Genomic DNA, 25762 nt, shown 5'->3' with positions numbered 1-25762 from the left:
CATTCGACACCGTCAGTCTATTCAGGAGCTCAGTGATGCCCTGGTCCAGATCTGGGAGGAGATACCCCAGGGCACCATCCGTCATCTCATTAGGAGCATGCCCCGACGTTGTCAGGCATCCATACAAGCACGTGGGGGCCATACAAACTAATGAGTACCATTTTGAGTTGCTGCAATTAAATTTCAGAACAATGGATTAGCCTGCTGCATCATTTGTTCACTTTGATTTTTGGGGTGTCTTTGAATTCAGCCCTCTGTAGGTTGATAATGTTTCATTTCCATCAAATGATGTGACATCCTTATGTTCCTAACACATTACCCAGTCCAGTATACAGTAGATATCCAGCATTATATTTATATATATATATTCACATATATATGTATGTGTATATATATATACCTTTGTCACATGCTGAACACTGTATCATGTACACCACGTTAGCAGATGTGCATAAGTATGACCCCTTAATGGTGTACGCTTTGTTATTGTGACTCGCTGTATTTCTGTCACATATATGTTGGCAAAGTTTGCTTCTCTTTTGCCACAAGATGTCCACAGTCTGAGGATATACTTTAAATGAATGGGCATCATGGCCCTGCCCCCTTAGACTGCCCCAGGTCAGAGAAAAGGCAGGGGAGGAAGAAGGTATGTATATAAAAAAGGAAAACATACATGGGGAGGGGGTGCTGAACCTGAAGTTGGGCTTTACACTGATCACAATCCCTATATATCAATATACTGTATATATAAAATAATAATTATATTAAAGTAAGAGCTCTGTTTACCTTTAAATATAAAGATTTATAGGAATACGTATACACACACGCACACACATTACACTATATTACACTGTATTTGCAAATAGGTGCAGTATTACTGCTCTCAATGTAAGCATGGGATTGATGTGTACTTGCATATCTCATGTCTCATGTCATTGCATGCAATATTATAGCTTTGCATATAGCATGTATATAACGTGTACTGGCAGACCCACATATGCACACACATGTGGTTCCCTAATCTCGCGTCATTTTCCATCCTATGTGTTCCTTCACTTTTTCTTTATATCTCTTTCTCTATCCGTTTCTCTCTCCCTCCCTCCCTCTCCCCCTCCATCCACAACACAGTAGCCCTACCCCCCTCCATCCTTTCTCTACAGAAGCTATGACATCTGATTCATTCAATCCCTCCCTCTCCCTTGCCTCTCTGCCGGGTTCATAAGCAGCTCTGTCTGGACATTTAAAAGCTTATTCTTTTATTTTTTATTATTTTGCAAATGTTGATGATGAAACACAGTGACTGTAGGATGCATCGCTTTGTATGCCATATGTTCTCTTCTTAACCACAGGCCTTTCTTTCTACATGCAAAAGGTATGTTTCCTTTTATTATTCCAGCCATTTGATCAAAATGAGCCAGTCTTTTCTCGCATTTGTAGGGTTTCTATTCTATTATTCACAATAATGATTATCAATTCCTCCGTCAGGTTCCTTGAGCCTGCAGTCTTGGGTCCTAAATATACATAGATACAGGTTGATGTTATTGACATCTTGCATTACCAAGCAGACCTGCTTTTGTGTGAGTATGTTCGTTCATGTATTATTGATGAAAAAACAATAGGGTTTATTCGGGATTAGGCATTCGCCACATTGTCTCCTCCTGCTTGTCCTACCATGTTTTGCTGTCAAACATGTTATTAATTATACTACAGTGACCAGTGTTCCTGGGCACAGTATAGCAATGCGTCTTTTGTTATTGAATAGCCAGAGTATGATAAATACTTCAAAGTAATAGCACCATTTTAGCTTCAGTCTTAATTGGGACAGCTGACATTTAAAAAACAAACCGGCACAACTTGAAAGTATATTTTACACTAACAATGGATCATATTGGCTTTGGTATTTAATAAAATTTATATTTGACATTAACTTTATTAGTTGCTAAACAGAGAGAGATCATTGATTTGTAAATAAGGGAGAGAGATAGAGAGGTATGAGAGAGATCAATGCCCTTTAAATGGTAGAGAGGAGAGAGAGATCACTGCCCATTAAACAGAAGAGCAGATAAGGACAGATAAATCAACAGAGATCACTGCCCAGTAAAGAGTAGAATGACAAGTAGGAGAGAAAGAGATTACTGCCTAGAAAACGGTAATAATATATAGAGAGGAGATAAGTATTCAGTAATAAAAGAGAAAGATCACTGGTCCTTAAACAGTAGGGAGAGAGATCACTGCTAAGTAAACAGAGAGCAAGAGAAAGATCACTGCTCAGAATTCAGTAGAGAAGGAAAGGAAGATAGAGAGAGTCTGGACAGGAAAGGGACATAATGTTTGAGAATTGTAATACTCATTCATAAATATATAAAACAAGTAGTGCTAGTTGGTAAACAGTTGATGTAGTTTCAGTTTATTCAGAAAACCATCATATATTAAATATACTAAAAACTGCATAACAAAAACATACATTTAGTATATATCTTGCCTTAAAATAGATTAGATCAACATTTTGTATATTGTTATTTATGTGTGTGCAAGACACATGTTATATGGTCATTATTCTATGCTCAGAAGAAGATAAGCAAACTTTTGCATCATAGTGTATATGGAAACTGAGTGAGAGTGCAGAACATGTTGCATGGCTAAAGTGATGGGTGCCTTAAAGTGTTATCATTACAGGATAACTGATCTACGTAATATTAATTCAATTAGTCTGGAGAGGGAGGGGGCACAGCTGGCCTGGGACCCCACATGTATCAAAGGATGCTTAAATTGCTGCATTTAATCTTATTTGGTTAATTCTGCCTGGGTGGTTTTACACCAATATATCATTCAAAGCTAGTAACAGAATTATTTATGAAACCTAAATAATGTGGATTTAGTTTTTTTACTCTTGGTAGGAGGGGGAGAGTCAGTTAACTGCATTTTGCTTTACAATACAATACATATTTGAATATGATTCTAAAACAAAAACACATACACATACAGGAGAAGAAGCTGGGGAAGCCTGCTTCCTCAGCTTCTTTGGGGTCCCCAGGTAACATTAGGGGTCTGAAAGACCCCTGATGTCTTCATAAAGAGGACCTGTAACATTATAGTTGCTATTACATAGGGGGCTTCTTAAATTTCTTAAGTCCCTCGCCCCCCACGTTCACGCACATATAACGCAAACACACGCTGGGTGCACCTACGTGCAAAATAGGAAATTGCGCCACACATGTTACATATCATTGTGAACGTCGGAGTGAGAGCAATAATACTACAGCCATCAATGACCAGTAACACTAATGATGAGCAGTAAAAGCTTTTAAAGCCTCACCTATGGGAAATTCTGGGTATTGTAGTTTTTTGCGGTTTCTCTTACGCACGCAGTTTTAAGGCTTGACATGTTTGGTATCTATTTCCCTGACTTGACCCCGTCTTTTATATTTTACCAAACAATTGGGTATTATATTCTGTTTCTGTGCACTAAATTTCATTTAAGTGTATTTTATCCTAAAATTACTAGTTTGATAAACATTGGCGCAAATACTGTGCGACATAAATGTGGGGGTCTGAAGCTGTTTTCTAGCCAAAAATTCAGATTTTATTGTGTGTGCAAATAGGTAAGCAATTGCTCTGGCCAGGAAGTGGTTAAGGAAGCCGGGCGACTTTGTTAACCTGTGAGCACAGAGCTAGCTCTATGGCACTGGTTCTACAGCTGTTTTCCAATCACTGCTTTGCTACATAGTAATTCACTGACCTGGAAGAAGTATGTAGTACAGGAGTCCTGGCTTTTCAGATATCACTCACTGTACACATGTTCTAGGTTTGTGACATAATAGGCAGTAATGACAGGATCAGAATGACAACTCAGGAGGCTAAACCTTTAAAAAGTAGTCGGCAATGGCAGCTCCCAAATTTCTATCCTTACACAGAGGTGTAGCAAGGTCACAAGGCGCATAGGGGAAAATCTTTCATTAGCGCCCCCCACCCCCACAAACCAAACCGTAATTCAATCGTGATAAACACGATTAATGCAGTCTGGAGGATGGAGGACCACAGACTGAAGGAAGGGGGATCTGGTAACCTCCAATGTCGGCGGTCAACAGGGCCCCCTAAGTGGTGAAATACTAGGGCCCCGTCACAGCTGCAACTGCTTTGACTCTGGTAGTTCTGCCACTGTATAGAGGACTACAAATCCCAGCAATACATTATACAGCAATGCAGAATAATACCACCAGCTATAGAGGAATACAAATTTCAGCAATACATTATACACCAATGCAGAATACCATCATCTATAAAGGACTACAAATCCCAGCAATACATTATACAGCTATGTGGAACACCATCATCTAGAGAGGACTACAAATCTCACCAATACATTAAACAGCAATGCAGAATACCATAATCTATAGAGGACTGGTGCTGGGTCCCGTACCCTCGTCCACGGTGCCAGGGAGCTCTGGGCCAGTTCCTGGGCACACTGGTAGCACATGGCCCACACCTGCTCCTCATTGATGGGCTGCTCCAAGTTTTCATGAAAATGTCCCCACATGTCACTGCAAAAATTGCCCTTTTGCCACCCATCCCCCCTGGATCTGCCACTGACCTGACCTTTAATCCCAGCTATGGGGTACAGAGCTCACCTGACCTTCAATCCCAGCTATGGGGTACAGACCTCATTTGACTTTTCATCTCAGTTATGGGGTACAGACCTCACCTGACCACCCATCCCAACTATGGAGTACAGAGCTCACTTGACTTCTCATCCTGGCTTCTCTTCTGATCTCTCCCCCTACGATCCTCCCGACACGAGCCTTTGGACAGCTCTCTACTTGTCACTGTGTCCACGTCTCTTTTCTCCCCCCACCCCCTATGTGAGACCAGCGCCCAGGGATGGATGTACTCTCTCTGCTGTCCCAAGGCCAGGTTCCTCTATGCGCTCCCCTCCAATCCCCCCCACCCCCAGTGGAGAATGGCAACCAGATGGTGGGGGCGGCAGGTTTTTTTACATTTTGATTTATCGTATAATTTTTACTTTTTTATCACCTTTTTATTTTAATTATTTTTTTTAACTTTCTTAAATATTTTTTATTTATTTTATCATTTTTTAAATTAATTTGTATTTTATTGTTTTATTTTTTTCACTTAACTTTATTGCTCTCACACAGGAGCTAACAAGCCCCTGTGTGATAGCATTTGGAGGTGACAGGTTCTCTTTATTGAACCTCTCACCTCCAATACAGGAGTTCTAGCACAGCACTGTTCTGGCTCTCCTGAGACAGCTGAGAGAGAAAGGCTGCTAGTGCAGCTCTCGCCTCTCACTGTTTACACAGAGCAGAGCGGAGAATCGACGTTCTCCGCTCTGCTCCCTGCTCTGAAGAGAGGATCTCCGGCCGGCGGGGAGAGAGGTAGCCGGCGGGGGAAAGGGGGGATGCCGACGGCGGCAAAGGAGGACAAAAGAGAAGACTGCATACAAGATAATTTGTATGCAGCCGCACTTGTAAACGAACAAACGGCTTGTGGAAAACCCGGCCCTGCCGACACCTCCTTCAGACCGGCGCCTGGGTGCAAGTGCCCCCCCTTGCTAACATGTTCTCTATGCTGCAAGGACTGCATCAGTTGACAAATAATTAAACATGCTGAAAAATATTGGCTTGACATTGAATTGAAAGTGCCAGATTAAATGTCACCACACCTACAGCACCATCCTGAGTAAAAAAGCATATCCCTTGCCAGCATGCTGCAGAGAAGGAGCTTGTTTCTTTGTGTGAATGCAGTGGTCTCTGTACAGAGGTCCAACCCACCCTGTCTCCCAAAACAGTTACTTTTAAGGCATATCAACTGTCACGGTTGGCAGTCTGCCCATTTCAACTCTCAAGCGAACATTCATGCCCTCAAATGGCTGGTGTCATAGCTGATCACATGTGCAGCACCATGGCAACTGCACTCCAAATAGAGGCTAAGATGGCGCCTTCCTTGACTGTGAGGGATAAGAGGTTGTAGTTCCGCTTAGGTCAGAGCTAGAGCTCTCCTATCAGCAGGGAGCATTAGCTTAGCTGATTGCAGAGCTGTAGGTCTAAAGGTGCCCATACACCTTACGATTATCGGACAAAACTTTTCGTCCGATGATCGAATAGTCGTCCGATTTTTGTACGACGGCCCCATCCTGCCCCGATTATCGAACGGTACAATCAGCGGTAGTTAAAAAAAAACACCTGGACTACTTGCGGTAATTGACCGCAATTATTTTTGTTTGCTCATGCGCAACCAACCATGCGAACGCCACCAACCATGCGAACATTGTACGATCGACCAAAGTTTTCAAACATGCTTGACCGTCAAAAGTCGTACGATTGTACAGTACTATCGGTTGGGCACTCTATTCACACGTTACGATTGTCGTACGATAATCGTAAGGTGTATGGGCACCTTTACTCCACACAGCATGCCGGCAAGGGACAGGCTTTTCTAATTAGCCTATGTTTAAATTCGAAGGAAAACAAATGCACACCTTTTTGTTTTGATGCATATATTTAGTTAATTTATACTGAACATTCAACTAGGCTTTAAAGCTCAAGTCCATTCAAATCTTTCTAATTCATGTGATAGCTAATCTGGCCAATCTGGGCAAGGGTTATAACTTCTGACAATTTCTATTGCTGTCTCTGCCTTCCTGGTTTAGTAACAACCCCTCCCCCCATTTCTTGTCTGGGTGTCACAGGGGCAGGAAGTGATGGAACATTTTCTAGACAGAAAAAAAACGTCTAGGGGGATGATAAATAAGGTGAAATACTTACTTTATTTCTGCTTTCCCCAGCAGCCTGCGCACCCTGACATGAGCAGGCCCCCAGCATCTTCACATACAATGCAATGCAATGAAATGCAATGAAATACTTATCTGAGAGAAAATTAATAAAATACTAATTTCACTAAATTCCTATGTCCCTAGACAAAACAAACAATTAAACCTTGCAGTACAGAGAGGGCCCACGGCAAAACTAACTTTTTCTTTAGCCCAGGTTTCAGCTTTAGCTCTTTCCCATTCTATATAAACAAAAAGTGGGGAACAGTTACAACTTCTCTCTTTTTATTCTTGTTTAGGTTCCCATTGGAAAGGAATTCCTTAGTTTTAAGTAAAAAAAATAGCTATGATTTTATATAAGCAAAAGCTTTCTATACATTAACAGTTTCACAGATTGGTTATTTTTTTAAATCTTTGTACAAAAGACATCCTAAACTCACTGGGGTATATTTTGAGTTAAACTGGGAGTTTTATCATGTGTGTCAAACCCGTTTCCTATATTAACTATATTACTATAGTGCATAAAGACTCCCATACTTCCTCTGGTGTCACACATTTGAGCTCATTCAATTAAGCAGTAAAAAGAATGACAGTAGAGCAGCCATAACCCATATAAACCATATTTTAGTTTTGTGTAATCAGATGAAACATAAGAATTGTGTGCTTACAGTCTTATGCACTAAGAGTGCCTATGAATCTAATATGTTGTGTTCAAAGACTGTTCTACAGATAGGTATATTACAACAGTTAAAGGGGTTAATATGTGTGACTAAGTATTAGTCAACAATGACTGCACAGTGTCACACTTTCTAATGCCAAACCCAGTGTCCTCTGTGACAGGCCATATTAAGGCTAGATTCACACCTAGGCGATTCAGATGCTGAGGGGTTTTCGCGCAACTGTTCATTGAAAACTATGCGGTTGTCAATGCATAGAGATGTCTATGGGACCCAAACCGCGCAACAACCGCCCGAAAATAGCTCCTGCACCTTTTCGCGCGACAGGCAATTTCGGTCGCGTGACAAGCCACAAAGGTGTGAACCACCTCCATTGACTTCAATGCGAATCTGTGTTTTGCGCGATATCATGCAGGTGGGCACTGCCCCTTAGTATTAACTGCACAAACGCTGGGATTTCACTTTGTAATAACACTCCTGAGGCTAACACCGTCTCCTACAATTGGAATACCTAACAAAATATCAACCACCATAATAATGTCAGCTTTTTAGCATTACCTTCAGTTCTGATAAACTCAAGAAACTTAGTAATACATACAATGCCAAAATGTAATGTATGTGAGCCATCTTGTTTTCTATGTTTGTACAGGTACTCTTCCTGTTCATACAACCCAAAGAAAAGTCACATGTATGGTACACTGGATAATAACCTTTTATCAATTATATATAAGTACCACCCCCGCCTTGGGTAGTCCAGCGTTGACTGACACAAATTGGCAGGTATTGATAGGCAGAAAAAGAGGGAACTCCGGGATAAATTCCCTTGTCTATTTGGACACCATTCACTCTATAAGAACACATAACCATTCAACCTAAAACTCTGCACATTTTTAGGCTAATGCTTATTAGGAAGACTATAGAGTGTGGTGGCAAAGGGAGAGAAGTAGTGAGGGGAGCTTAGTTTGATGTTTAAATAGCAGTAATTTACCAGTTATACATCACAACTAGTGATGGGCCAAACAGGCCTGAGTTCGGTTTGAATTCTAACTTTAGAACATCCAAAAAGTTTGATTTTGAACTCGAACTCAATGCAAGTCTATAGGGGTAGAACTTTCAAACACAATTGCCCCTTTAAGAGGGCTTATATGTAAGTTATTGGCTATAAAAAGTTGATGGGAATCCGGGTACTGCCCTGGGGGTCTGGAATCAATGGAAAAAAAACTTTTATAAAATACTGTTTTTAAAGGAGCAGTGATTTAAAAATTTTATTTTAAAAATAAAAATGAAAAATGCCTTTAAATATCGTGCCTGGGGGGTCCCCTTAACCTGCCTGTAAAGTGGCACATCTGTATGATGTATAGAACCTGCTGCAGCAAAACTGACATTTCTAAAGAAAAAAAAAATACTTTTTTTTTTTTTTTTAAAGCGTGCGGTTCCTCCTCCCAAACAATGCCAGACCCTTTAGGTCTGGTAGGAATGTTAGAAGGAACCCCATTTTTTAAAAAAGGGTGGGGTTCCCCCCAAAAGATCTCCCGCTCTATTTGGCAGGTTACTACATAATATATTTTCAGTGGTGTGATATAAACTAATCATAAGTTATAAAAAAAAAACCTTAATTATCTAATGCTCAAATGTAGGGAAATACACAAAAAATACATTTTTACAGACCTGTTTTTTTATGTACTTTACCTCTGTACATTTATGGATGGTTGGCACTTCAAGGCAGATTTTTGGGGACTTTAAGCAGCTTTAACAGTGTCACTGAAAAAAGCATTGTATATGAAGAATTTATCTTATGTAGAAACATTTGAAACAGTTGTCGCTGCCTTTTAGTTTTACCAGGCTATATAAATATTTTAACTGGAATGAAAAGATGTTGTAAGCTCTAACATTCTGATGGGAAGGAAACTATAAAAATATTTAAAGTATAACTCCAGTTTATTTTTTTCTATGGGTCCACCCGCTATAAAAAAATAAATAAATAACAACGTTTTATTTAACCTCTCATCGCTCCAGCGCTGCCCCCGATTTCCTTCTTGGGCCAGCGTTCGAAGTTCTGTTCATCGAAGGCAGACACTCTGTCACTCTACCCATTTCCTAAGAGCCCAGATGGTTGTCTACATGCACCCTAGGGGGCATATCATCACACAGACTGGGCTCACAGTACTACAAAACTGAGCTGCACTCACACATCATTATGTGAGCATTGCTGAGTCCTGGAAGAATGCCTGCCCCCACCACCAGTGGAAGAAGAACTTGAAGGCAAAAGGTGGTCCAACGAAGTACTGATGGGGTGGTCATAATAATCTGGCCACTCAGTGTATATACTGTGTAACCTGGCAAAATTCAAAACAATGGAGATTGGTTGCACAGAGACTCCCACTTGCAGGTTGCCTATGTGTATCTGTATACTAGAGTTCATTGATGCTGCTACTAAGTCAGTCACTATATGACCATTGGCCTAAAACCCCAACATGAAAAATTAAGGGTCATACCGAATGAATGCCACAAGGATAGCTCAGTGCATGGAGTGTGAAAAAGTGTAGTGACCCAAATTGTAAGTCACATTATCCTGTGTTGCAAAAACTTGCTGCAACTTTCTCCAGGTTAAAACTAATTTGCTCATTGATCTGAATTAATTGTGCTAAAGTGGTGATGAAGCCAGCATTTGTAATACAAGCAAATGTGGATCATGGGTACATAGTTAGTCCTAATTGCAACTGGCAGGACAGTAACTCAACTTAGTAACTCAAACAATGCCAAAATGTAAAGTGTTGTGATTGAGTGGTATAAAATCTGATTATGATGAATATGAGGAAAATTAAAAGGGAGGGGTTTGGTGAATTATGAATTATTAATAGAAAGGGCGGTGCCTGAATTATAGTTAGATTCAATAGACAGTGCCTCCAGCCGATTACGGCTTAAAAACAGTATTAATTTAGTTCAGACACTTAATACACCACAAAAATCAATTCTCTGGGTTCTTTGAGCTGATGGTGATTTCTTATCAAAATATATAAATATCTCAGAATTAAATTAATAAATCAAAATAATTTATTAATATACAAGTATAATCATATATTTACGTACAAAACTTAAATTACTGGTAATTATAATTAAAATACACAATCAAGGAAATAAATGGAATTGGAATGTAATTAATAAAATATCAAAATAAAAATACCTAATCACCCTTAAGACAGTTTCTTACTTTCCGCGGCCGTAGGAAAGAAAGAGACGTATCTCAAAAGTAAAAATTCCCTAACAATCCTGACGAGTTCTGAAGACAATAGGCTTACTAGTCTAGTAGGACCAATAAACAAACAGGCTAGTATACCTACATTAGCAAACTAGTTACACACAGATCTCAATTACCCAATTTAACCATACACAGTACAATATCAGAAATAAAATAGAAAAAGATATGGAAACATTTTATCAGGATAATTCACCCAGCACACTGTCAATAAGAATTATAATAAAAACACTTAATAAAATATAATCACTATGATTTTTTTTGAATAAAGAAAGTTAATCTCGATATTTTTCTTTATCTCACCACTCCTTCAAAAGAAAAATGTTCAGTCTTATGGGATGAGAAGACGGTTCGTCTCATGCAGCAAGGGTTAGAGGTATCAGCAGTGGTCAATGAGCAGAAGCCTTCTCGGTGTATCAAGCAAGTCTTCTTGAGGTCTCTCCCCTTTTTGTTTTTTTCTTCTTTTAGGAAGTGTCTCATTGTATTTATATGATTGGGAAGCATTGTTCATATTGGCGACTCCCCAACCACTATATACTTTCTTCTAATTGATCGGTTCAAAAATGGGTGGTTACTGGTCATTTCACTTCTGTCCACTAGTTCAGTTATAGAATTGAGATTCAGATTGTCCTATGAATCTGATCTGGAATTTATATGAGACATTTTGTTAATATGAGTCATATTGGCGGTGGCCTAGTGATTGTGCCCACCTTCATAACTCTTTGGCACACTGTTCCAATATCGTGTAATTTGCTGGCCATGGGAAAATAGAACTTCTGTAATTATCCATCATGATGTAAATATCACCTATTCATGGAGGAAACTCTTCCCTCCCTCTTCCCTCCTTATTACAATACCTAGATAGGACACAGTTGATAGGGATATCTCATGTGCTTTGTCGGATGGTGTCCCATGAAATTATATTCGTGGTTTAATATATGAAGGACTTCCGTTTGTGAATCTTCCCTTCCGAAGAGAATGTGGTTTTCCCATTGAAGACTTATGTTAGTTTATCATAACTTATTTTCAGTGAATGACTTCTGGTATGCATTGTTCCTTGAATATAGCAAGCCCAGTATATGTATCATTATATATAGATATACGTTAAATAAGTTGTTACTATATATCTTTTTATTTTTTCGCTGGTTTTGTAATTGCTTTCATTTGGAAAAGTAATTATTGACTTGTATTGACTGCATTCAGCTGAGTAAACCTTGGATGTCTTTGAGGACCTTCTCAACCTCAGACATTAAGCACAGGTGATCTCAATCTTGAAACAATAGGGTGAATTAATTGTCTTGGAGTTTTTATATTTTATGGTTCTTGGTTAATTTTCTCATATGGAGCCGTGATAGCCTTAACTTGGGTCTTTCTTGATTAAATACTTTTATTTACTGACCTTGAAGGTGGCAGTCTCTCAGCATTGTCAAATGTGGTTGAATGGTTACCCAAGCCTTAGACTTCATTTGCAATACTTAACTCTTTGAATATATTGGGTTGTACAAAAGCTAGTTCCTCAAGGCTCTCTTGTGTATTGTTTGTTCATTGCTTAGTTTTGTATGCAATAGTCTATTTTGGTTAATTAATTTATTTGTCAAGCCCAGACTTCTGGCCCCTTGTCTTAAAGAGTTCATAGATAGGTTTGATTCAGTTTTTGTAAAAGTCATAGTTTATCAGTTTTTTTTGTAATTTTATTTAGAAATACCCTGACAAAAGAAACATTCATTTATGTGAGCCAACTTGTTTCCTATGTATGTATAGGTACTTTTCCTTTTTATACAACCCAAAGAAAAGCCACATTTATGGTACACTGGAAAATATCCTTTTAGCAATTAAATATATTAAGTATGCTGTGTAAGTATGCAACGTATACAGCATATACAGCCTTTAAAAAAAAATTGTCAAACATTAGGTAGGGACATGTGTAAAGTGTAAATATTTATTGAAAATTAGAGGGTATTTCATATCATTGAACTTGTATTTGAGCTTATCAGCCTTTTAAGATACAGTACCTTTCAGAAATGTTGTTAGTACCATAGAAGCTATCTTGCCAATGATCTCCATTACATTCTTGGAAATAATCACAATGCAGTTGCTGGCTGTCGGGATGATCATCTTCACATGGAAGTCTCTTGAGAATTACTGACAACTGATGCAAATGGAACAATGTATATTGGAAACAATGTTGAATGCTCTTGTTTTTTCGATTATACATAGCTTCTATGTTTTATATTGCACTGCGAGATAGACATTTATTATTGTATGGTGTGCAATGGTAAAGCATCATTTAAGGTGCAGCCTCAGGCAGCAATAGCTGTGACAACCTTGACTGTGGACTATCATGAATATGTATACAGTGCCTGCTCTGAGCACCAGTTCTTGTATTATAAATATGATTTGATACAGTGCTAACATTATTTTTACATACAAATGTACTACATACACAAAAAGTTGCTTGCAAATAAACATACGTAACAGCAATGTTACAGAAGTTGACTTTTTTGTAACACACAAATAGCAATAAGAACCTGTTCACACCATAGTGTATTATATGTGTGGCAACAGGTTATATCGTGCATGGCAGTGCACTGCATTACGCAATCCATTCATTTTGAGTTGGCTTTAATGCCATAAACTTTCTCCTGCTCTATTTTTTCCAATGCAGCTTACTTTGTACATTGTGGTGCCCTGCAGTGGGCTTTAGTGCTGATGCTTTCTTTAGCTGTGTTGGGTTGTCAATGAAAATATCTGGCACTGCAACACACTCAGTTTGGTGCATTACCATGTGTTGCAGTAAAGCATGCATTTTACCATGCATTACTGCAAACAGAATTGTATGAAAATCCCTTCCATCAATGCTACATTTTGAGAATTATATATTTATTTCCAGCATGTAAATAGCATAGTATATGTTAGTGTTTTAGAGAGCACATAAAATGATTTGCATTAGACCCATTAAACTACCTGTCTGTGCTTAAGCTGTGGGAATAAGCATGTACAAACTTGTAAAGAACATTACAACTCCATGCAGATAGTGTTGCAAGTGACATCAAAACCTGGGATGAGCTGCAAGCAAGAATGCTAGTCACTTAGATACCATGAATATGCATCTCTTATATAGTAACTGGAGGAAAGGAATGTATAATTATTGGTCATAATAACTAATTGGGTACTTCTTTTATTATGTGCAATGTATATGCAGAATAAATCAAACCTTTTAATCTTTTAAAGAAAAAACACAACTCTGAGTTTGAATGCTGGCTATGGGTTGAGGTACAAATGGTTATTTCAGGGCTCAAAATTTCAAGTCCTCAACTACTAGCCAGGCCTTAAGAGTTACTCGCCACCAGTTGCCCCACCTAACCCCTACCCTTCCCCGGCCTTAACTCCGCCCCTAAAAACACCCTCTTAAATTATCTTATGAAATGACACTGTTAAGTGTTTTATTCAGAATAAAGTTACAAAAATAAATATTAACAACAACAACTTCAACAATAATAGCATAAAGCAATGTAGACATAAAAGGCAAGTAAGTGCTTTACATCAATATGTAAACAAAATATTAAGTGTAACTGCTTAAACCTTTTATAAACTTTTTTTTCAGCTCCACAATCACTGTAAAGAGATTTTCTTTAAGTTAAAGTGTGGCATTAAGGGAAAACAAACCAGAGCTTCTGTTGATGCCAAACAATATGGCATAACAATAGGAAGCCAATTTCAGGCAGAGATTTGCTATGGTGTGTGTTGTACAGATGGACCAAGCCGTGTGTAATGTCCCCTTTCTGATGAAAAATACCACTTATCAATGGCTGTGTTTAGATTGTAATCCGTAAGTGGTGGTCCATTAACGGCAATCTTTTAAAGGTCGTCCAAAGTCTCTATTGCCAGTGATGAACGATACACAGTCTTTATTCTGTTTTGGTAGCTAAAGCCACGTTCACACAAGGCTGCTGTTGGGGGCAGTTTGGCACAGAAGTTGACCAGAGGGAGTATTGTGGGGAATCTTTCTTTCTGCTGGTTCAATTTTTTCAAAGTCTCTTTGAAAGAGAGTCCACTTTGAATGGAGAGTTTCATGTCAGCCCACTCTGCTTCTAAAAGGTCAACATTGTCCTGAAATGCATTCTTAAAAACATGTTTTGCAATTCTGTGCAACTCAATCAATCCAAAGTTGAGAATGTGTGCTTTGTCTGGCCAGGATAGGTTGTCAAATATATTAAAAGATTGCAAAATATCTAAAGAAAATTAAGAAAGCCTCAAAATAAAATATCTTTCAGCCTTAGCCAACACAGTTTGGCGTACAGTCTGAAATTCTCTTTCACCGGCTTCAAGGTTGGTCAGCTGCAGCCCATATAGTGTACCATTACCTGTAAACCTTTTTTAGAAATTCAAGTTAGTTTTTTCTCTCTCCCTTTACAAAATCCTGAAGAGTTGTAACTGCATGTTCTAGTTTGGTTTTTATGTGACAGATCATACGGTCTTATTTTTGAAGACCCTCTGACAATGGTTTCAGCTTGCCATAAAAATCCAATAGGAAATACAAAAGTTTCACAAACTTCACCTGTTTCAGGTCTTTTCAGGATACCTTTAACCTTAGTAGAATCAGTTGATTCTTCAGTTGTTATCTGCTCAAAATGTCTCACCACTGTTTTCCAGTTATGAAGAAAAGCACGCAAAGCATCAACTTTGCTGCATAACCAGCGCACTCTGTATATATCTTTAAGTTTCAAGATTTCCTCACCTAAAGATTTTGCAGTTTCTTTCAGCTGATAAAGGCGTATGGCTGAGCCATGATAATATTTAAAAACATGCCTCATCACATAATCAAATGTTTGTAGGTATGGCACCTCCTTGCAAACATCCAAGATAGCAATGCAAGCAATGAGCCACACAATGTATACTAATCATCTGTGGGCAGATGTCACTGGCGGAACTACCAGGGTCGCAGCGGTCGCAATTGCGACCGGGCCCTGGCATTCCGCCACTTGGGGGGGCCCTCTACTTCCTTGACGCACATTTCTGTCCATCATTTCCTGCCACCCATCATTTACTGCCATGGACGGCATATCATTAAGGGTCACAATTAACCATTACAAACAAATACTTTGTAAATAAATGCCGGTTTCCTCATTAATCCCGTCTGTACATAAACACAGATACTGGGTCAGCGTTCTCGACAGAACACCGGCACTAAAATTTTAAACAAGCCCTTCATGGTTTCTTGCACCGGGGCCCTGAAGGTTCTAGTTACGCCTCTGCCAGATGTCTTTCATCTGGACTGCTAAGCCAGACTTGTGGCCAAGTATGCTTGCAGCCCCATCCGTTCCCAAGCTTGCAACCCAAGAAGTGCTTTTGTAATTAAAGGAGAACTATGGGGTCAGTGTTTTTCCCCATAGTTCTCCTTGGGGTAACGGGAGGACACAAACTAGCGTCCTCCCATTACCCTAAGCTCAGTATACCGCGAGCTACAGCTCGCGGTATACTGAGACACCGCACCTGGAGCGGATCCCGACTTAGATGACGGGATCCGCCCAGCTGCGTGAGTGACAGCTGGCTCTGCCTATCTAGAGGCAGAGCCAGCTGTACCCGCCCCCTCCCCGTCCGTTCCGCCAGTCAGCGCTGGCAGATCGGAGCGGGGAGAGGGGAATCCAGCCCCTCCCCCTGTCACGGCAGAGAGCCGTGACAGGATCGAGAGGTGAGGGAACCCGGTATGTGTTCTCTCACCTCCCGATCTACTGAGCCGACCTGTGACAGTCTCATTGTCACAGGTCGGCTTAGAACTATGAGGTGAGTGGAAATCACTCATGTCATAGTTCTCCTTTAAGATGCAGACTATCCAAAAAGGCAGTGAATCCTTTTAAATAACCTTGAGCTGTAGCACTTTCTAGAGCAAATGTACCCAGAAAATGTTCTTTATTTTCTCCTTCTGAAATATAACGGACATAAATGTTTGCATGTTCACTGGAGGTTCGATTCTGTAGATCCATCAATCATGATGCCAATAAATAATGACTTTTTAATGTTTGCCACAAAACTTTCTCTGATTATTTTTGCAATGAAATGAATGAATTGTTTGCATTGCACATAATTTCCATACTTCTGTAGAACTGGCACATCAAGTTTAGCAGCTAATATTAATAAATCAAGGAAATCTCAAAAGGGCTTTTCATATTTTACTACATAATAAGCGATGTTGAACATGTGTGTCATGTGCTGAAACATTGCAGCGTCCATGTTTCTGACACACACAGCTAAAGGTCTCACTTCAGGGGTGTCTTTAGCATTTACTTTATCAACATTCTCCTTGTTCTTATTACTTTTTATTACTTTTCTCGTGCCATACAAAGGTTTCCCTTTTAAATGGATCCTTTATGCCATCTTTCCATTTTGCATCAGAACCTTTGGGGAACCGACTGTAAATTTTAAACCTAACTGTATCCGTATCCTCTGAGAAAATAAGCCATTAAAAGTGTTCCAGCCAATGCGTATTAAAATGGTGTTTTTTAGAGGTCTTGCCAGCATCACCATCATTTTTCCTCGTAGTTGTTATGGCAGTCAAGTCGTGTGGCAAACAACTAACAGCTGGATTCCCTCTTGATTCATGCTCTTTTTCTATAGTGTTTGATTGTGACTCCACAGTAGTAGGTTGAGGTTTTACTTTAATTAAAAAGCATAATTTGCTCTGTTTCATGTCTCCTGTATGTGCTTTCAAAGGCCTCTGCGGAGAACAAGAAAGAAGCAAGTGTTAGAGTTTTCTATATGCCAATTCATTAGTTGGCATATGACGTGCAACTGTTTTTGTGGTTACATTACTAGGGATGCGCTGATACCATGCCCTAAACCTGGCGTCGAATAAGTCGCCGGGACACATTCAACCTGGTGGTTACCGGGATATTGATAGCTAATGAGGCGCCGATTAATAACTAGGTAACCACCGTTGCTGGTTGAGTCGCCCACTTTTTTATTAGTTTAAACAAGTTGCCCCAGGACAAAATGGTACAGGTGATCAGCTCGACAAAACTACAACTACCTTGATGCAATAGGAGCTAGAGAAGGACTACCTACTAAAGAGGACTAAACATCCCAGCAATACACTATACACCAGTGCAGAATACCACCAGCTATAGAGGATGACAAATCCCAGCAATACATTATACAGCAATGCCGAATGTCAACCAGCTATAGAAGATGACAAATCCCAGCAATACAGTATACAGCAATGCAGAATGGCAACCGGCTATAGAGGACTACAAATCCCAGCAATACATTATACAACAATGCAGAATAATATGAAGCTTCATCGTCTGTGTTGCTCCGAGGTGGCGGCCTGTTGTCAATAGTAATGCAGAGGTCAATACTTTAGCACAGAGTGCAGATGTCAGTAGTGTAATGCAAAGTGCAGTAGAGTGACGCACGGTAAAGAGGCCAGTGATATGACGCACAGTACAGAGGCAAGCGGTGTGATGCACAGTACAGAGTCAGTGGTGTAGCGCAGAGTACAGAGGTCAGCGGTGTTACACACAGTACAGAGGTCAGCAGTGAGATGCAGAGTACAGGGGCCAGTGGTGTGACGCACATTACAGAGGCCAGCGGTGTGGCGCACAGTACAGAGGTCAGGAGTGCGCAGAGTACAGAAGCCAGCAGTGTAACGCAGAGTACAGAGGTCAGTAGTGTAACAGAGAGTGCAGAGGTCAGCGGTGTAACGCAGAAAGAATGGGGACTTACAGTGCACAGTTGATATGATTTCAGGTGCTCTCTTCCTCTCCAGGTGGTGGTGGGGGGTGGAGCGATATTGCCTCTTTGTACTGAGGGGAAGCCTCCAGCAGCCTCGTTGAGCCTCCCTTCAGGTCTGGCACTGCAGAAATGTAGAGTACAGAGGTCAGCGGTATGATGCACAGTACAGAGATCAGTAACAATGCAGAGTGCAGAGGTCAGTGGTGTGACGCACAGTACAGAGGCCAGCTGTGTGACGCACAGTACAGAGGTCAGGGGTGTGATGCAGAGTACAAAGGGTCATCGGTGTGACGCAGTGTACAGAAGTCAGTGGTGTGACGCAGAGTACAGAGGCCAGCGGTGTGATGCACAGTATAGAGGTCAGCAGTGTGATACAGAGTACAAAGGGTCAGCGGTGTGACACACAGTACACAGGCCAGCGGTTTAATGCACAGTACAGAGGTTCGTAATGTAACACAGAGTGCAGAGGTCACCGGTGTAAGGCAAAAAGAACAGGGACTTACAGTGCACAGAGCTGATCATATTCAGGTGACCTATTCTTCTCCCGGTGGTGGGGTACAGAGATTTATCCTCCATGTAAGGAGGTGAAGCCTCTCTTCAGGTCCCGCGCTGCATATATTTCTGGCCGGCCAATAGTATTTCTGCAGTCTTCCTTCCAGCCTATGGCAGTTGAGGTGGGCGGAGGAAGCTGCAGGTGGCCAGAGGAGCTGAAATGATTGTGAAGGAAAGCGTACAGAGGTCAGGGTGTTATGCAGAGTGTAGAGGTCAGGGTGTGACGCACAGTGCAGAGGTGTGAGGCAGAGTACAAAGGTCAGGGTGTGGCGCACAGTGCAGATGTGACGCAGATAGAACAAGAACTTACACAGATGTGATTCAGGTGCTCTGCCCTCATTCTCTCTAGGTGGTGGTGGGGGGGTGCATATTTCCAGCATATGAAATGAAAATGAATAAAAAAGCCTCCAGGTGCCTCCTTGTGTCTTCTCCCCAGGACCCACTTTCCTGTAGTGTACAGCCGGCAAATGGTGATGCTGCAATCTTCCTCCTATAGCAGCTGAAGTGGCCGGAGGAAGCTGCAGGTGGCCGCCAAGCAGCCCGATCACTGAATCGGGCACATAGTAGTGACAGCTGAACAGGTTCTGTTCAGCTGTCACTACCATGTGGCCACTTCAGTGATCGAGAGCGGCGATCACTCTTCTCAACTCTCTCCTCTCAATGAGAGAGCTGAGAAGAGTGATCACCGATGTGGCGGCTGTTTTTAAGGGGCCCCCACTCAGTCCCCCTCTGCCTACAACCCCTGGGACCGGATCTCAGTGGGCCCCCCAACCGCCTTGGGCCCCAGGGTGACCGCGCCAGCTGCACCACTGGTAGTTCCGCCCCTGACTGTATGCACAAATATTTTGTTTTAGGTAATGTTCCCCCAATTTTCACCTAATGTGTTTTTTTCTGCACACAGACATGCTCAATTGTAGGTCTATGTGCTAACAAACAGATGAAAAAATGGTTTTAGTCATGCACTGAACCCAAAAACATAGACCCAACCTTTCCTCAACTTTGTATATGAGATTAGTTGTCTATTAAATTATGGAGTTAATTTGACAGTATATAATAAGGATTAGAGCACATATGAGTGTGGGAAGGGACATCATTGTGGGAGGAGTTTTTCACATTTGTTTCTGATGTTCAACAAAGTACCACTCCCACTCAGTCACAAGTTACAGTGTAGCAGGTCCCAGTAGACTCAAGAATAGGCATACATTTTACTATCTGTTATTCTCAGTAAGAAATCCGTCTCTCTGTGGCTAGCAATATAATGTAAAGAATGGTAATGCTGAACTGCTACGCAGCAGCACATACTCCCTGGAGATTGCTATTTACATACATTAAAGCAAAAGCACAAACAGAATCCAAACAAATTACACTGTGAGGTGTCATTTTTTGTTTCTCTTAGAATAATCTTTTGTGACATGAATTATAATGTTTTATATATTGCATTTGTTTTTCTGATTGCCTGAATTAAACCCCACTTCCTTTATAAAAAAAATATTTTTCCCTTCACATGCAGGTATATTTACAAAAGGGTGAAGAGTTTGGAGAAGGCAGGAGAAGTGAACAATCGAGGACAAAATAGCTAATTTGGAAACAATTCTCCAATTCAGCTCACTTTCCAGTTCAGCTATGTTGTCCTAGATTGTTCACTTCTCCTGCCTTCTCCAAACTCTTCACCCTTTTGTACATAAACCTGATAGTGTTTTGTTGTAAGACTTGCTCATTCCGGGAGAGAGGTCAGTTTTCCTCTGTCAGCAAGTGGTGATGGGGCTCCCACTTTTTATTCTGTCACTTAGCAGCTTAGAGTTGTAGACTGATGAGGTCCCTTCAGCTATATATGACCTGCCAACCTCTGTCTGCATAAGGCTTTAACTAATTGGATTAATGAATGTGACAAGTTTGTAGACATAGCAGGATCTTCATTCAGTTACTCAGTGACATATCAATGAGTGTGTGAGCAACAAAGAAGCAGCTCTCTGGCATATTACCAGAATATGTGTTTACTGTTTTGATTAAATATAATGTGAGAAAATATGCAATATCACTACACAGTATGTATATATTACATATAGTACAGCATCATATTTATAATTGCTTCTGTTGTCACTATGTGAGCTAAACATTTTACTGTAGAATGTTCAAATATACATTTGGCTTTTACTTTGTTCAGACAAATCTTTTAACTTTCATACATTTTTATTACATTTTGAACAACACAAGGAAATAAAATAAACAATGCATCTCATATGACAAGCATGGACACATAATCAACTTGAGCAAAGTGTCGCTAGCATGGTTAAAACACAAGGCTTAGAAAGCCAAAAAAAATAAAAGAAGAGATCATGTACATTTAAAACGGTGACATATCAGATGCCCACAAAGGGACAAAGACAAGAACGAACAATACATAATGAGCTCAAAAGAACAGTAATAGAGAACCAAAAAGAGGGGGGAGGAATAAAAGGATAGGAAAGAGAAGGAGTAGAAAAAGGTTAGGGTGGCATCCAAGAAAGTGTGGATAAAAGTCGGCACTGCAACACAACCGCTAGGCTAAAGAGTCTCAGAAATGTGCAGGTATTGCATCCAAGGGTCCCACACCTTCTCAAATTTGCCATGAGTATCCCTGAGGATGCTACTCAGCTTCTCGCGTACCAATATCCACGACAGTTAAGAAACAACTTGTCTGAACGGAACTGTCAGGGATTTCCAGGCCTTTGCCAAATACATTTTTGCAGCCAGAAAAAAAGAACGACAGTAGTTCATCTTCAGACCTGGATTGGATGGTTTAATAGGACATATTGTGGGTCACTGGGAGGTCGGATCCAGAGTACCTTATAGATAAAAGCATAAAGTCTGTTCCAGTACGGGCGGGGGCATGGGCACTCCCACCAGGTATGCAACATTGTCCCATTAAGTCCGCATCTCCTGAAGCATAAAGGTGACTGACCCAGGTAGATAGCCGACAATCTGGAGGGCACCATATACCGGCGCGAGAGAACATTATAATTAGCTTAGATCAGGGATACATTATGCAGTCCCTTATACATCCTGGAACAACAGGTGTGCCATAGCTCCCGGGGCAGCTCAGTCTGCAATTCCCTTTCCCAGGATACCATATAAGACAATTTTGAGGAGGAATCCAAAAAAAGGGAATAAAGGAGAGATATCCCCCCATGTGGGGTATTCAATTGGGTACACCACTGTTCATATGGAGTGGCAATAGGAGAGTTCACGGTAGGTAGATTCAAAGAGCTAAAACAAAATGGTGAAGTTGTCTATAAAAAAATCATTTCAGTGGATCGCATGTTTAAAGAATTCAGGCAATATGTCAATGTAAGAGGTTGACAGGCTCTAAAAAAGCTGCCAATGCGATAAAGACCTTTATCAGTCCACTAGTGAAATGCACGTGGTTGAGCTCCCGGTGGGAAATCAGGATTGCAGAGTATCGGCACCAAAGGAGTGTGTATTGAGGCGAGAGTCCATGAAGACGATCCCATAGGGCCAAGGAGGAGGACAGGGTTGGCGCAAGGGCCACCGGGCGACGCCTAGGGGTCGTCGACATAAGTGCGTCTACCGGTGAACCTGACGCCAAAGCCACCTCCAAGGCCAACCAATTAGGTTGGCAGTCCGGAAAGTGTATGGAGGATAGTTGAGCTAGTCTGGCCGCTCTATAATAGAGCAATAAATTGGGGACCCCCAAACCACCGGCTTCCTTATGAGAATACATGGTTAACTTTGGTCCTGGGGTCGATGCGGGTGAACATTGAGGCATACTTGGCTGAGAATCTGTCAGGAAACGCTGTCAGAGCGGTAATCGGAAGCAAGTCTGCATTCACTCCGACGCTCGCAGGGAGCCGGCAGCTACCTACACAGGAGATCGTGACATTCGGATGGAGAGCCGTTTTTCATATATGCTGTCTGCAATCAGTTATCTGGTGAGTGCATTACCATAGGGGGGTGTTGTATACAATATGAACAATTATTAGTTAGGACCTTCCTATAGAACTATACAACATTCACTGGATTAGACACTAATTTTTGACTTCATTTTTTTTGTTACTTTTCTCAATACTTACTGGTTTGTTCATTAATTTTTTGTTACATAATTGATTCATTGATTTTTCATTATTTCACCTATTTGCCTATTTTGTCTTTGGGGTTCTACTTTAATCTCTCTAGCACTTAATGTTTATCACATTTTATCACTCACGTTTACATTATTGATGGAACTTTTATGTCAATCTTGTTTTTGCTAATAATATTCACAGTTATTTAGCGATACACCTATTTTTTGTACACTTTTTATTTGTTTATTATATACATCTAGATTCATATTAATATATAATATAATTCACACTGGATGGATTCACTATTTTATCAATAGAACAATTGTACATTTTTTATTTCTCATCCCGCATAATTAAGTTTTTATCACCTACTAACACATAATGTGTTAAAAGTATGTTCATTTGTTATCACTTTCATATGTACACCTTCATTGGTACACATTTCTCACCATTTAATATATTCAATACAATACTATCATCACATTTTTTTTTTAAGTTTTTAGCACCGTGCATTTGCTTGTAATTTCAAAACTTGTTTTTTGGCATAGCAGCTTTAAATTTTATTTTTATTTATTGTTATTCATTTACTTTTAATTTTATTTATTTTTCCTGAGCGCAGATTAATTGTATTTACGTAAATAGGGAGAGCTGACAGAGTGTTTGCAGGGAGAGATATTTGCTGCTATACTATACTATATTTGCTGCTATACTAGGCGGTGCTATATACAGCCCTATACACAGTGCTGTATTGTGTTACAATACAGAGAATTGCAGTGTGGTGGGCTACATAGGGTGTACTCCCTCATCCTGTGTTCACGATGCTGAATTGTGCCACATTACTGTGAATCTGTGAATTGCAGCATGGCAGGCTGCATATTGTTGTGTTCCCCCTCTACATTCACAGTGCATAGTCCCAACAGTTAGGTTTGTAGAAAAATACATATATACTGTATATATAGCTAGAGTTGGGTTTTAGTGTTTTTATTTCAATGGAAGTATATTTTTTATTTCGGGGTCAGTGGCGTGACTCCTGACACAACCAAAGCTTGCAAAGAGCCACATTGTTCATTGTGCACCAAAACATCTCATCTTTAATCCCGCTATCGCCAGAGCATGTGGTGGAGTGGTTAATCAAGCCTTTTTTGTTCTTCTCCTCCCACATGCACGGTAGTGTATTTTTCTTAGCAGCTGCAAATGTATCCTCTTGAACAATGAGAAGGGTGGGGATATAGAGGTGGTAGACTGATCCCGAGTGCCAGAGATTGTAGAGGAGGATTGTAAGAGAAAGACACAACAGCAGTGTTTAGCAATTTAAGCTAGTTTAGCAATCTGGACCTTTTTTTACCTATCATCTGCCAATAGCAATTGTAGTAGTTTGCAGCATATCAAATGTGGTAAATTTACCAGTCATTTAAGTACCACATACATAAGCAGACATATCATTCTTAAAAACAATGCTTGGTGGTAGTAGCACATCAATGATACTGGTTGGCAGCAAATGGCCCGCACTACTCCTCCTCCTCATTCCTCAATTTGCAACTCTATCTCCCTTCTGCTAGAGAACATCTGCAGCCTCGAGTTAATGGTGAGGCTTACCTTTTGGCACAACAAGTGGGGAAGAGGGTCAGCTTGAGGACATGCTAAGTAGATCCAAACATAGGCTTAATCCTCAGCATAAGTCTCCTAACCCCACCCCACCATCTCTAGCAGCATCACTGAACAGACATGTGTCTCTTCCTCAACTGCCGGAGTGTAGCAAAATATTGTGAGTGACAGTGCATTCACTTACACCCCGTCCTCCGCAGAAGCTTCATCCATTGATTCCTTAGAGCCACCAGACCCGCCCAAGCGACCCAAAGCCTATTCAATGGCCCATGCAAAATTTGGCATGCTGTTTGCAGCTGGTATGGATTGAGGACAGAATCCACACTGGGACAGAGATTCTAGCAGCTTTTCAGGGACAGGCTGTGAGATGGCTGACCCCATTCCATCTTGTGACAGGCAAGCTTGGGTGTAAATAGCATCAATCTGCTGTCCAACCTTTGGCAGGGAAAGTTTACACACATGCCTTACCTGACACATGTCCTAAACCAAGTGGTGCAGCAGTGTTGGGTTAGGTTCCTGGCTTTCAGGATACCCTTCAGCAGGCCCTATGGAGCTGGGTTTCTTTTCACCATATCATTGGCTCCTGATTCTGGGTGCACGCACCATCTTGTCACCATTTGAAGAGACAACCTGTATGGTGAGCAGCAATGAGGTAGGGATTTGCGACACAATACCTCTGGTGTTCCTGCAGGAGCATACACTGCATGGTATAATCGGATTGCAGTTGCAAAATGTCCAATGTTTGCTGTAGAGTAAATCATACTCTGTGTTTTCTAGTTCATGACTTTTGGGCTTGTAAACAGCACTCTAGCTACTAACAGGCAGTACAAGGACTGGGAGACACCATGACAGATACATACTGCATTTGCATCAGAACATAAAAGTTTTTTTTAGAGACTGGGTATATTGAGGTAGTATCTCGATTCCAAAACAAATGACATTTTTGGCTAATAAACTCACACAGATCTGGGAGACACTACAATGTGGAGCCCAGCATCCAAAGGTTACAAACTAAAACGCCTTCATGATTTTAATATATCTATATATTATATATAGATATCTATATATAGATAGATAGATATCTATATATATA

The 25762-nt window shown here is 40.6% G+C and overlaps 1 protein-coding gene across 1 annotated transcript in view; it reads left to right on the top strand.

The window, feature by feature from the left end:
- Positions 1–1197: 1197 nt before the first annotated feature.
- The window catches only part of LOC108798080 (spectrin beta chain, non-erythrocytic 1-like), a 266531-nt gene continuing 241966 nt past the window's right edge, over positions 1198–25762 (top strand). Inside the window, 1 exon segment of the mRNA XM_018569793.1 lies at positions 1198–1372. The gene's annotated coding sequence lies outside the window, so the exon portion shown is untranslated.

The sequence above is a fragment of the Nanorana parkeri genome, unplaced genomic scaffold, assembly GCF_000935625.1.
Source record: "Nanorana parkeri isolate BGI_ZX_2015 unplaced genomic scaffold, ASM93562v1 scaffold1398, whole genome shotgun sequence".
Classification (NCBI taxonomy): domain Eukaryota; kingdom Metazoa; phylum Chordata; class Amphibia; order Anura; family Dicroglossidae; genus Nanorana; species Nanorana parkeri.
Note: the sequence above shows the minus strand (reverse complement) of the source record. Positions and strands in the feature narration are given on the sequence as shown.